Below are 14,190 nucleotides of genomic sequence, written 5' to 3' on the forward strand. Positions count from 1 at the left end.
GTGTGTGTGTGTGTGTGTGTGTGTGTGTGTGTGTGTGTGTGTGTGTGTGTGTATGTGTGTGTGTGTTTGTGTGTATGTGTATATGGTGTGTGTTTCATCACTGTATGTAGGCAGTATGAATCTAAAGCTGAGATAAAAAAGAGTGTCTAAGTGGAGTTGACATAACAGAAAGCTTACATCTTTATTTCATTGTGTCTCAGCAGTCACTGACTAGAAGTTTAACATTCATAAATCAGCTTTCCACATATAAAACTTGACTGTTGATCTTAAGAGCAAGCCAGCTCACACCGGTGGCTGATAGACTGTACTGAGAATAAATACTTAAAAGGGGTATAATTTAATAAACTGAGGGTATGGTTCTGGCAATGTCTTTATATGGATTTACAATACATAACAGGGTAATGTATACATAATAATGAATAATAATGGTTTGCTAAAAGCCGCTAAGTGTTGATCTATTGAAGAAATATTAGATCAAGACAGTATTAGAAAAGTAGACCTGCTGAGGTCATACACACCTTTGAAATTACAAATGCATAATGTTCTGCCAACAAAACGCACTCATGCAAAAATGGAGAGATGCATAATGAACAAGAAATGCACATGTGGAACTTGTGCGGGCCTTTGTTTGTGTGTGTGTGTGTGTCTGTGTGTGTGTGTGTGTGTGTGTGTGTGTGTGTGTGTGTGTGTGTGTGTGTGAGAAAGAGAGAGAAAGCGAGCTGGGCAGGGCTGGAAAAGGCCAGGATGCATTTTAAAAGCATTAAATATGGAGACGGCCCTCGTGACAGTTGTAGCAGGATGCAGGAAAAGGCTCACATGTTCCAAGACAGATGATGAGGAAGCAGCTGTGAAAGACTCCAGAGTTGGCTGCCGACTTATGCGAGACACACTCGATACCCTCAAGGCCGGCTTTCGCCTCTGCCCTACTTTCTTGAGCTGCTTTCTCTCATAAGGTCTACTAGCAACGTGTAATTTTTAATGTATGGTTTTTGCAAAAGATCTCAGGGAGATGCGTCTTAAAAGAGGATATGAATGGAGTGTTAGATGGCAAACATGTAAATAAATACACACAGTTATCAGCTAAGTTTCCATCCACTTGTCAATCAAATTATCTGAAGTTCGGTAAAAAAAAACAACTTGTGTGAATAAAGCTGGTAAAAGTGTGTTTCCATCCAACGGCTTTAAGGCGAATGAAAAACCTGTAAGTTTTGCGATCAAATTGGTATAGCAAATTGATTTTAGACATTTTAAGGTGTATCAACTAATTTTTGCACTGAATCACACAACATTCAAGCTAACGTTTGAGAACAAGTTTTTCTAGACAAAATGGATTGCGTCGTCTACCAACAAATGATCAAAATTGCACAAGTTGCAGTGCTTATGTGCCAGCTGATGCAACATATCAAGCTATAATAACAAAAACAACAACGCTATCAACACATCGCTATGACAATGCAGATGCAACTTGCCTTTTATTTTCCCTCCAGCTCTTTTTTGAGACATGTCTCGCTGTTTGAGTGCCTTCCATTTTCTCCGGAGGACGTCCCACGGCTTGTCGTAACCTTTGTCGGCCATTTCTTTCTCGAGTTCCTGATGGGTTAAATTTAAAAAGTCTCTTGTCTCCTTGTTTGTCCACTTCCATCTGTCTTTGTTGACACCCGCTATGTGTGCAAACAGAGAGGAAATACTGGGCGGAAATTAAGTAAAACTTAATTGCAATTCATTATTTATTCTGCAAATAACGTTTCCATCAGCATTTATCGCATAAGCCGTGTATTAATCAAGATGAAGTCCAATGAGACCTAACATATTTCCTTTGTGTCGATATTCATGAAATTCCATTGAATTTTACTGTTTCCATAAGGCATTTTTCTTTCAATATTAATTAATTAACATAAAATTGTGTGGATGGAAACATAGCTACAGATGGAGTGCTCAGGTGCTGGACTCGAGTCACTATTCTTTGGACTTTTGACTCAACTTGGACTGGCACACTGATGACTTAGACTTGGTCTCTAGGATTTATGAAATAGGACTTGGAAGTTGGATGAAGTTTCTGACTACTTTTATGTGTAACAGGCAGTGATGGAGTATGCTATTCTCTGGACTTGAACTCAGGTGGTCATGGTGACTCAACTCTGACTTGACTCAAACTCGACTCAGAATCATTTTTTGGTGACTCAGACTTGAACTGGAACACTGGGTAATCAAGACTTGACTCTGACTTAACAGGTCACTCGACTACAACATTGCATACAGTATCTTAATTATATGCATGTAATATTGCTGCAGTCAAATGGATGCTGCACTGCACAATTGAATGAAAGGTCATGGGAGCTTTGAAAGGCGTCGCTAGGAAGTCGCAGACCCTCCTTCCTCCTCCCCTTTCTCTTCCTCTTCCTTGTCCCTCTCATAAACCCCCCTGTGTTTACCGTGTGCTGTTGTTGGGAGGGCGTTGTCAATGCAAGAACCGGAACTTCACAGTATCACCACCCGCTGCACTGCGCCGCACTACCCCATACATGATTGGAATCAGGTGGACCGGGCCACAGCTGGCAGAGGTACAATGTTACAACATCATTTGGGAGTTGACGTTTATATTCCCTGTCCATTTTTTTACTCACCTTTTGTATGCTATTAGAACCAGGTGGGATAAAGCTCTAACTGGCAAAAGTTGAAAAGTTACAACATCCAAAGTGTGTGCTTGTGTTATCGGTTTCTACGTCTACCAAAGCAGTTGGGGGTTGCATCATTTTAGTTGTGATCAATTTTAAAGTGAAGGTGGTCGGTAAAGATGCAATTAATTATTTAATAATACACTGGTAAATCTCAATTTCAAAGGTAAACCGTGCTGTGTGATATTTTGGCACGTTCTTCTCTTTTTGACTCATCCCTTGCTCCCTTTTTTCTGAATGAGCAGAAGGAAGCTATGCAAGCATATACTACACAGAGGGTGTTGGAGGAAGATGGAGTAAGGAAGAGTTGCTAAAAAAGATGGAGAACAACAGTTTGATATTCAGTAAGAAAAGAAAAAAAGTGTGTTGGAAGTGAGTGAGTGAGTCGGTGAGTGAGTGAGTGAGTGAGTGAGTGAGTGTGGGTGGGATGGCAGACACCAAAGAAGGAGGGAGAAAGGAGACTGATGGTGGACTTGGCTCAGTTCACTGTCAGCTGAGGGACTTAGGCTACTGTGACAGGCTCCGAGATGTTCAGCCAAACTACAGATGTGTCTCAGTCAACAATGCCTCCCTCTACAGCCAGAGTTTGTATAGGTTTCCTTCCTATACAGTGCATTTTCACAAAGACAGCAAAGGTGTTCACCGTGTTCATTGTATGAGGAAACACTTCTGTTTCTTTTCTCCTGCTTCTGAAGGCTATGAGATGCCTTACATAAAGCGTTTTAAACTATTTCTCCTTTTCTGAATCCAGCCTGTCTCTGTGATCCAACTCTTTCCCTTATCTGACTACAGACAGTTATCAGCAGTGCTCTAAAATAACTCCCTTCTTCCCTACATGGTAGACGTTTCTATTCTAGCACTCTGGATTATCATGGTTAATTACAGCCAAGAGATAACAGAGACAGAAAACCCATGGTGAGCCTGAAACTTTAGGAAGGAAGCAAGGATGTGACTGTGATTTGGATTGATAATGTCTAACCTTTTGTTATGTGAGCTTTTCTTCAATTTGACCGTTATTTACATAATCAAAAACATCTCAAATGAAAACGTTCAGGAGCCAACCATGTCTGCTGTGCAGCGAGCACAGCTTACTTTGGGGCAGCTCCAGGGGTTACTTTAACGGAAGGCCTGGAACTGTGCATTAACGTTGGCATCAGCCCTCCCTGTGAGAGCCTGTGACTCAGTATGAGGTAGTGGCAATCTAACTTTTCTGGCATCCAAATTTTCACTTTTACTGGCTGGCTGAAGCATTGCTTCACTGCTGCTTTGCAGAGGGAAAGAAAACTGTTTCATTTATGCTGAATAGATGAGGTAGGTTGTGGTGTTGGTGTTAGGTGTGGGTCTGGGAGGGGCTGCACACATGCACCCTTTCCTAGCTTCAGTAGTTATACCTTGCCAGCCCCTAGGCCCTATACCCTGAAGGACCCATGCTGTGAGCAGGAACGGCTTGTGGGACTTGTTGTGAGCCCTAATGGAGACCAGCTATGGAATGCCTTCCTCTCTTAAGTAGTAAACTGCTCTTTGCGCTGTGTGGAAGAACATCCTGTAGCAATGATAAGACTACAGTGAACTGTTTTACTGTGTCCCCTATTGAAGAGTGCTTTCTTTCTATTTTGGCATGACCAGCTACAGTAAATTAGGCAACATTCATGAACTACCCACATTGCTGCACATAAGATTTAAATCTCGGTTTAAGTACTTTATGTTCCGCTAACAGGCACTAGAGATGGATTGCCTTTCTCAACTGTACAGTGAGCCAAATGCTCAGCGGAGGAACTCCCTCGAGGCCTGCAATTTGGGACAGTATGTTGGTATTAGTCTGGATACATGTCTGCATTGACAGAGGGTCCACACATGCACTGATTACACAAAGAACCTTTGTCCTGAAACTATCCTTTTTAAAACCTACAAATGCATTTCAACCTAAGTAAATGCTGATTAGTGTGTAATACTGGGCATATTACTTAACAATTCACTGAAGAAGAGAAGCTAATGTGAAATAATGGGGTGAATAAACCACATAAATAAATCTATGCTTCAGATACTTTTGGAAAAGCCAGAGAGGTTAAGTTCCTGCACAGTAGGGGACGTTTGGTACCTCCTACATTGATATATCAATACTGACAGTGGACTAAATGCTTCATCGCTCCTAACAGGTGGTTCCAGCTTGCACTGCGTGAGCATTAGAGTGCATCTTCATGAGATAAGCCAGGTCAGTAGGAAGTTCCATGTGTAGGATAGAAACGATGTGCTGTACATCATAATGTCAGGAATGCTTCGACAGCCAACTCACAGATGGGCATTCCTTTTGTGGGTTTTATCTTAGCCAGCAGTTGTATCTGCACACTGAGAGCGTAGACAGTGTAGGTGGATGGAGGAAAAGAGTATGGTCAAAGAGTGTGACAGATGTTCATTTGTGTATAATGTGTGTAGTGTGTGTGTGTGTGTGAGGAAGTTATAATGCCCACAACAAGCAAACAATGTGCAAACATAATGGCACCTGCATGAGCTTTCAGTTGTCTGTGAATGCATACATTTCTGATCACAAGATCGGTGTGAAGATCAGAAATGTCTGCCTTCACTGCCACTTAGAGTACATTATTATTGTCATCATCATTATTATCATCAATAATTAGTACATAGGAAAGTAAAACATAACGGTCATTCAGTGTCTATGTGTGCGCAAATACCGGTCTTTCACATGTATCATCAAACTCCGCGCTCCAACCACGAGGCACGCTCAGCGAGTCCAAATCCAGCCTTCCCATTGGCTCACATACCTTAAAGAATGACGTACAGCTTTGCGATGTCATCAATTGAGTTTATTCTCACGCTGATGACAAATGGCTCCGCAAAGACTATGTGTAGGTTTGTAGGATTGGAAGAGTAACTCCTGGGCAAAGAGGAATGCAGATGTTCGTGTCCCTTAGGAAAAATTATACTTTTGAGACACATTTCTTCTTTTTAGTTTTAATTTAAAATGATTTAATGTAGCTTTGATTTATGGAGGAAGACGCTTTTTTATGAAAACATTCCAGTGGTTTCACGCACGATCGGTTAAGGCGCATTAACTACTGTGACAGCTGCATGGCATGCCCCCCAACTTAAACCTTCACGCCCATTATTGCGCTTATATATTGGGCAACATCCTTATTGTTTATAACTATGAAAGAAACTACATGCATATACATATATACATAGGAATTCTAAATGTATTGAAATGAGAGTTTGGAGCATATATGTCCAAAAAGAGTCATTTGAATGCAGTTAATTATAACTAGCTTCTGATGGAACATTTATCCCAGTCTGTCAGCAAGCCGCAGGCTCACCAGACCAATCACTGGCCGCCTACCTTGAAGCAGCTGTTGTCCTCTCGGTCCTTGGGAAAGGATGCGGTCAGCTCCGGCGGCTATGGTTCCGCTCCACAGGGAGAAAAAGTCTCGACAAAGTTTGAAAGGACACTTGTGTAGTAAGGGGTCTCATGAATCCGCTGACATTGATCCTCATTAAGAAGAGAAACGTGCACGTTCCCCTAAGTTTGCTCAGCTGGATGCTCAAAAATATTCACGGCTGATATCCTCACTAGTTTCTAAAAGTCTGTCTGCAGTCATTAACTCTACACCGTAGGCTTCTTAGGTGCACAAACACAAACATCATCTTCGGCCTCATTCGTATAAAAAAAACTATAAATAAAGAGTAGAATATGGAAAAATGATAAATATTTTTCTTCATCAACGTCTGACAGCTTCATTCACATTTTAAAAGTTTTTCAAAGTTACAAAAAAAGCCATCCACTCTGGCAGCGTCAGTCACGACCATAATAATGCTAATACCAATAATAATAATAATAATAAAAAAAGAAAAGTTTCCAGCAATGACTCTAATAATTAAATGTGAGTCAGATCATTTGTATGTTGCAGTCTTGAGGGGCATGCAGGTAAGCCTATCGTTTCCCCAAGCATCCAGGTTACACAGAGCGCAGTGAAGTGGCCAAGTCTCGCTGCCACTGCCGTCTAATTCCTTCCAGACGGCTGTGTGTGGAGCCTCCTTTATGGCTGCCTCGGCTCCCAAACCCCTTTTACCGGCCTACAACAGATTGGCGTGTTGTTTTAATAAGAGGGGATGGTTGTTTTGGGGTGGGGGGTGTAAGGAGGAGCGACAGAGTGGAGCAAAGAGAGAAAGACTCACTCATTCAAACTCCTGAGGTAGCGACAGCAGACAGAGAGAGAGAGAGAGAGAGAGCGAGAGAGAGAGAGAGAGTGAGAGTGAGAGGCATGCCATTCTCCATTCAAACCTGAGAGCAGAGCAGGACTGCTGCATGCTCCTCAGAAGCGGTTAAACCTCCATATTTTGTCTTTAATCGTCCTTAAACATAGTGGATACAGTGGCACTACTCAAAGTTGTGGGCTAGCGTTATAACTGCCTGGCATTAATAATAATTCAGATTATCAGAAACATGAATCCCTTAAGAGAACAGCTGGAGGCAAATGAAGAATCCAAACATCTGTATAAGGAGGGCAAGTACTGCACGTGGAAGCTGGAGCTTGAATGTTGTGGAATTTCATTGATTCACTAAAGCGCAGTCCCGAGCTTTGGCCAGCAGGCAGCGCTGTGCATCGCAGAACCCGAAGCCCGGGGTCTGGGATGAACAGTGGCTCGTGTGAAAGGCGAGTTAAAGGGAATACCCACCCAAAATCAGAACTCATGTTAGACCTCTTATCATCATGTGTTTATCATCATGGGCGCCTGGGTAGCTCATCTTGCGGAGTGCGCGCCCATATATAGAGATGCACTCCTCGATGGACTCCAACCTGCTGCATGTCGGACAAATGGGGGTGATGCAGTAGGTTGATCAAATTTCTGCATAATCTGTGAATGATGGTTAGTCCCTCATCTTTATTTTGAAAGAAATCTGTACACACATACACACACACACACACACACACACACACACACACACGTCAATGATATTATAAAGTATGAGATTGGCAGTCTTCACACACAGAGACACCTTAAAGTGAATTCAAATGCATTAATAAAAATAACAGTAGGCCTACGTTTTAAAATAATCTCTTTAAAGTGACTCATTATAAAAGGTTACAACATGGATGAACCGGTCTGTTTTTTAACACACGGAACCGATTTCTCATGATTTCTGAATTACATTTTTCTTATTTAAATTGAGGGTCTTGTATAAAAAGTCATTTTAGGCAAATTTGTGATTTTGACTAGATAACTAAAATAGACTTAAATGGACAAGATTGTAATGAAGCCATATGTTTTTGCTCTTCATGACGTCACATTTTGTGTTAACTGAAGAGCATCCGTTTTGTAAAACTTCCCATTCAGAATGGGAAATTAGCCTATATGAGACAAGGTGATGAATAGAAAGAGAGGCCTGTGGTATGACACCCCCGGTAGACCGGCACTGTTTATATGTGGTGTAGTAAAAACACACAGTCCCCAAGCTCCAGTGGGTCTATCCCTGATTGTCGATGAGCAACATTATTGTGACAGGGGCCATGTGTTGTTTGGAGCCAAATGAGTCCTCTACTCTACTTTTTTTACTTTTGTACAAGCTCATTTACAGTATTCTCAAGTATTTATTCAAACAAGGGAACAGACAATAACGTGCAGGCTTCTTGGAAGAGAGTTTAGAGCGGACACAATGTAGAATAAATGTTTGTTGTTGCACTGTAATGAAAGGTGCACACATGGGTAAACATTCTGTCGGGTCTCTGTTGAAGTAGCAGAAGTAAGTTATATTTGTAATTGAAGGATAACAAGTTAATAATAACTAAAGAATTAAACAGTAAAAATGTGCGGGCATTTCATTTCCAGATGGAGTATGAATAGGACGTTTCACTCTGAAAACAGCAAGGGTTGATGGGAGAAAATGGTATCATGCTGGTAATGCCATACAATGTATACTAAGAATGAAAAGTGTTGTCTGTTTGATTAGTACATTTCCATTAAAATCTACATACTGCACCACACACCTATTGTGTTGACTGTCCACATGGAAATACACACATTCTACATGTTCTATGTCTACTACTGTGAGACTTGACAGGCAACAAACAGCAGCAGAGCATTGGGGAATACATTGAGCAATTATTCAGGGAGGTATAGTCATAGTTAACATGTCACGCTGACAATGTGAGCTTTGTTTGACTTTTGCTTTTTCCAGCCAGAGACTGAACACAAATCCCCCACAGTGAAACACCAAAAACCTAAAAAAAAATGCTGTTACCAAAAGACTACCCACCAACAAGAAGTCCGACAGTCTCGATCAAGACCAGTGACATTGGTGGCGGGCTCTCTGTTGTAGCAGTGTTGGATTATGTAGCATGGACGTCAGTAGGCTACACAACAATACACATGTGGCATTTCTAAAAAATCTTCAACCCGGCTTGAGTTTTTCCAAAAACTTTATTTGCAGAGACGCACAACGCTTATCGAAAGTGGATGAAATTGAACACAAAGAAAAAGTCATGTTTTTTTTCTTCCTTTTTAAATACCTATGTGCACAGTCACTAGGCCTTAGAAACAAAATCTATCATGAACATCAACACTGCTGCTATTATTTTCCATGGATGTGTTTTTGGTACACATGCAGTTTTGTGTCCCAAATTCTGTGTAACATAACCCCATTTGTTCAGGTCCAATACCCTGACCAATCGACTATCCTAACCTTAACCAATCAAGATCAAATGTCAAACTCTAACCAATCAGCCATTCAGTTCCTAACCTTAACCACTCAAGGTCCAACCAATCAGCGGGTCTTGACATGGCCATGGTGGAATTTGGGACAATAAACTCCATGCAAACCTGTGTTTTGTTTTTGTTTTTTAATCAATTAATTACATTTTTTTTTAATGTGTCCTACTTTTGTTTATGTCCTTAGCCTTACAACCAGTACATTTGAAGTGATATACAGCTGAATAAAAAAGCCTACTTTTGAACCCAAGCCACAATGGGTTAATATTACGGAAGTGTCCTAGCCAATCAGAATCCATGTTCGCAGTACCGTTAGCAGGCTAGACAGCTAGCTGCTAGTCAGACGCTGGGTGACACTGTAGAGTTGGCAGGACCTGCTGCTGAACGATAAAAATCGGACTTTGATAAAAGAGTAGTTTTAAATAAAGTCTATGGAATAAGCACACCCTATAACGTTGTCAAATATGAGCCGTAACAGCTTGTACTTTATAAGACCGTAGTGCTAGCTAGTGCTAATGAATGCTAAAGAGTTCCTGTGACCGAATGGTATCGTGTGAAAAAGTGGAACTTCTGAAATGGTGAGTCTCGGTAAAAATAAATAAATAAATGCTACACTACGAGATAAAGCAAAGCTAGTAATGCCGAAGCCATTTCTGTATGTTTTATCGAAATTATTAATTTACCTTAGTCAAATATGGTGCGTAGCCTAATATTGGGCATATGTTTTAAACATATGTTTACAATGAATAGTCCTGATAATGAAAATTATGTAGACAATTATTTCAGTATGGGTATAAAACAATATATGCATCTCCAAGTTAAAGGATACATTAAGTTTTATTTTAATCAACAATGAATTGGTTTAAAACTAGTTATTTTCTGCCATCTATTCAACTGCAAGTCAGTTTTTCTGAGTTGATTGAAGATGATGGTGAAGCAACTCGGTCCAGACCAGAGCCCTGGATTCCTGAATTCAAGACCCTAGAACCAAGACCACAACCTTCCATCTTCCTGCCAAGGCGGTAGCATGAAACCAAGGTGAGCAGCACCACATATTCTTAACTCCTGGATCCACTTACACACCCCCCAAATCCCAGACTCTGTTACAGCCCCATATGTCTTGACTTAGAAGAGATTATTTCCCTGTATACCTATTCCAACTCACATAAATAATCACATAAACACTTGTGTTGTTTATTCATGTGGCGATCAAAAACCTTTATTTACTAGAGTGGCATCTTATGAAATCTTTCTATAGTTTATATACATTTTATTCCTGTCATTGTTCATTATGACATACTGACCTGTGGACTGTCCGATTGGATTCTGTCTTGGTTTTGGGGAAAGGAGTGTCTCCATTCATGTGTTGAGGTCTGTCCTGTGTTGCGTTTACAATGTTGTTGGCATCTGGTGGTGCTTTTTTTCTGTGTATGTGTATGTGTGTTTTTTTTAGATATCCTACTGCACATTAAATTTCCTTTTGTAAGGATAAATAAAGTGGAACTTGGATGAAAAGCATTTAAAATCCTGGGAAAGTCGGATGTTTAGTGCAAAGTGCAAAAGCAAAACGGGCTCCACAACAACATCAGATCACCCCCAACTGTGCATATAAGGGAACCTGTAATAATAAGCCACAGCTTCCAGTTCTATCACTTTCAGCTGTCTTTACCAGTGTTGGCAGTATTGCGCTATTTTAGCTTCAGGCATGAGGATGAAAGGTTGCAGGTGTGTAGTTGTGATGAAAACACTTTGGCTAGCTGTCCACACTTGTTCTTACCTTAGGCTAAATATTGTATGCATGTGTGGGTACTGTTTAACTCATTTTACAGTGACCTCTTTGAAGTAAAGAACGTACGTATCATTTCATCTCTCATCCCTCTTTGGTGATGCAATGCTTGAATCAACTAACAGTGGCCGCCAACCTTTTTTGCTAACATTCTCCTAATGACTCCACCTGTCATGTTCAAAATGTAGGCCTTTGAATCGATTTTTAAATCAGATGTTTTTTTTTTAAACACTTTTTACTAATAGGATAATACAATTTCTTTAGTAGAATTGAATTGGCAATGTTAAAATCAGTCGGTAAGCATTTGTACCACTAAAGACTGAGTGTCAGAAGCCGGACTTTTCAACAATTTATCCATTACCTTTAGCTAACTATGTTGCCATGTGGCCTAATTTGTTACGGCTGAATCAATAAGGTGATATTTTTTTAATGAAATCATGATTTCAATTTAAAAGAAATTTGTTGAGCTACTCTAATAGGTTTCCAAGTACCCCCTTAACAACTGAAGCGGTACCCCCTGAAGCATAACAGACTACTGCAATGAAAGCATTGTAGGAGGCATGAATCAGCTTTTGTGTCAAAAAATGTAAATAAAACATAGCTATTATGGTGTTAAAAGTGCACTAAATACACTTGGGTTTAAACTGCGTCAGATATTTCATAACAACTCCATGTCCAAGGGATAGGCCTTAAAGAAGCTCAAAGTTTGATTGAGTGTAGCTGAATGGGTGGGAGTTGTAAATCAGAGCCCAGTGAAGTTTAACCGCAGTCGCAAATCAGCTTTGTCTCAAGGCGTGGTTTTAGGGCGTGAAATGCCGCTTCTAGACGGCTCAATCAGAAAGCCACTTAAAACAGGCCGCTGATTGGATGTTGACATCAGATCTTCTGACTGACTGGTGGGATTATATTAGAGACACAAGCGCAGACACACACACACACACACACACACACACACACACAGTGAATTGAGTCGGACCGGACACAGTTGGTATGGTATTATCCAACACACACACACACACACACACACTCAGAAGACTTTTAATGGTTTCCCTTCCTCTCTTCTCCGTGACATAAAGGGTGTTACTTCAGGAGTTTAGGTCCAATTGGTACCATGTGTCTGCGCTTTCAAATACGTTGCAACCTTCAGTCTCTGATTTCCTCACGTCTCTCTGGAGAGCTGTATTTCAAACTATGATTTTCCCAAATTTTGAAAAATGGGGGAAATATTCTTTTCCAATTCCCCCAAAAACGGTGCGGGTGACATCTACAATGAATAATATTTAGGCAGGGCAGAAGTCAAGAAGGAGCTTTGTTTCATCAGAAATTCAGAATTGTTTAAACGTTAGTGTTTTCACCAAGTTACGGTCTTGACCTTGAGGAAAAGGGTAATCAATTTACACCTAGATTAATGCTGGAACTCCCCCCGGCGTGGTCACATGGCAGCTGGAGTGGATATCATATAAAAGTTGATCAAGCAGTTTTCTCCCCCAAGACTTGGGGAAATTTGAAGCTCTGCTCTATGACACAAGTGTGACCAAAGCAGTTAGACAAATCAGAGTTTTTTGGTAATGTATTTTGCATTAAAACCATGTTTTAGAGCAAAGGAGCTTGACGTAAAAAAAAGAAAAAAAGAATTAATAAAATGCTGTGCTTACTTAGATTCCACCCACACACACAGGCACATACATGTTTTTAATCTTTTCCTCCCAACAGACAGTCACTTAAGGTGGAGCAGTGTTTGGTAAAGGATAAAAATAACCTTTGAACCCTAAGAGGAAAGCATCTTTTTGTCTTCCTCCTCCTCCCTCCTTTGTCTGAGTGCTGGCTCAGAGTTTCCACTAATATCGTGATAACCTGGTCAGCTGGAACCTGTAGTCAGACACACACACACAAGTAAACGGTGTGTGTCTGACTATTGGTGATAGCGCTGCACTTTCACAGAACAAAAAACACTGAGTGAGAGATAGACTTGATTCTTGTGGGGGGGAGGAGAAAGAGCAGAAGATTGAAGTAATCAGTATGGCACTTGTGTTGATGTGCTCAGAGTGAGTGTGTGTACTCATTAGGGAGTTGTGGTAGGACATAAATGGCTCAGCGCTGGAGATAACGTGTTTTGTGTCAAAAGCCAGAAAAATTGGAGTAATTGGATTGGAGGGTCTGGCCGGGGATACCCATCTTGTTGTGGCGTTGTTACTTTGGTGATAGTCTGACCTATCGTCACAGCGCTGTGAAGGAAGGTTCCTGGATAAGAGAGAAACATGCCCTGCTTTATTGCCATTTCTTTAAACCATTCACAGTCATCTTGGGTGGTTTTAGTTGTTTAACATGAACTTGATTGGACAGATAGTCTAGCTAGCTGTCTGGATTTACCCTGCAGAGATCTAAGGAGCAGTTAACTATTCATTCACATTCACAGCCTACTACCCCTCCTGGGGCATAGGCCGCCGACAAGGGTTCTCCAGGCACTCCGGTCCTGTGCAATTTTCTCTAGTTGGCCCCAAGAGTGGCTTGTTCTCTTGACGTCCGCGTCGAGGTCTCGACGCCAGCTGTTTCGGGGTCGACCCCTTTTTCTCTTCCCCTGAGGGTTCCAGGAAAGAGATTGCCGGGTGATGTTTGAAGCCGGCTTGCGGAGAATATGCCCTAGCCATCCCCAGCGCCTTTGGATGATCTCTTCATCTGTCAGTTGTTGATTTGTTCGTTGCAGTTAACTATAGTCCTCATTAATCAACCGGAGTTTACAATGCCAACACTAAGAAATTGGAAGGTAAAGGACAAGCAGAACTTTAGGCATCGAAACTATCCCGTAAACAAAATGTTGTAGATAGAAACCTTCTTGGTGATTTCTAAGACCCGACCACTGTGCAGAATTAGAGGAGTAAATGTTTTAAAGATTAACTCTGTCCTTATACTTGCCTTTGTCTGTCTTTCTCTGTCTGTCCTTTCTTTCCCCATACTGTTTCCATATCTCCCCACCCCCTTCTCCTCCAATGGCCCTGTCCTCAGTCTGTT

At 41.1% G+C, this 14,190-nt stretch overlaps 1 protein-coding gene across 1 annotated transcript in view; it reads right to left on the bottom strand.

Moving 5' to 3' along the window:
- The window catches only part of has2 (hyaluronan synthase 2), a 19,482-nt gene extending 12,744 nt beyond the window's left edge, over positions 1 to 6,738 (bottom strand). Inside the window, exon 1 of the mRNA XM_034874911.1 lies at positions 6,028 to 6,738. The gene's annotated coding sequence lies outside the window, so the exon portion shown is untranslated. The remainder of the gene's footprint in view (positions 1 to 6,027) is intronic.
- Positions 6,739 to 14,190: the final 7,452 nt, after the last annotated feature.

Source organism: Etheostoma cragini, chromosome 6 (assembly GCF_013103735.1).
Source record: "Etheostoma cragini isolate CJK2018 chromosome 6, CSU_Ecrag_1.0, whole genome shotgun sequence".
Taxonomy (NCBI): Eukaryota; Metazoa; Chordata; class Actinopteri; order Perciformes; family Percidae; genus Etheostoma; species Etheostoma cragini.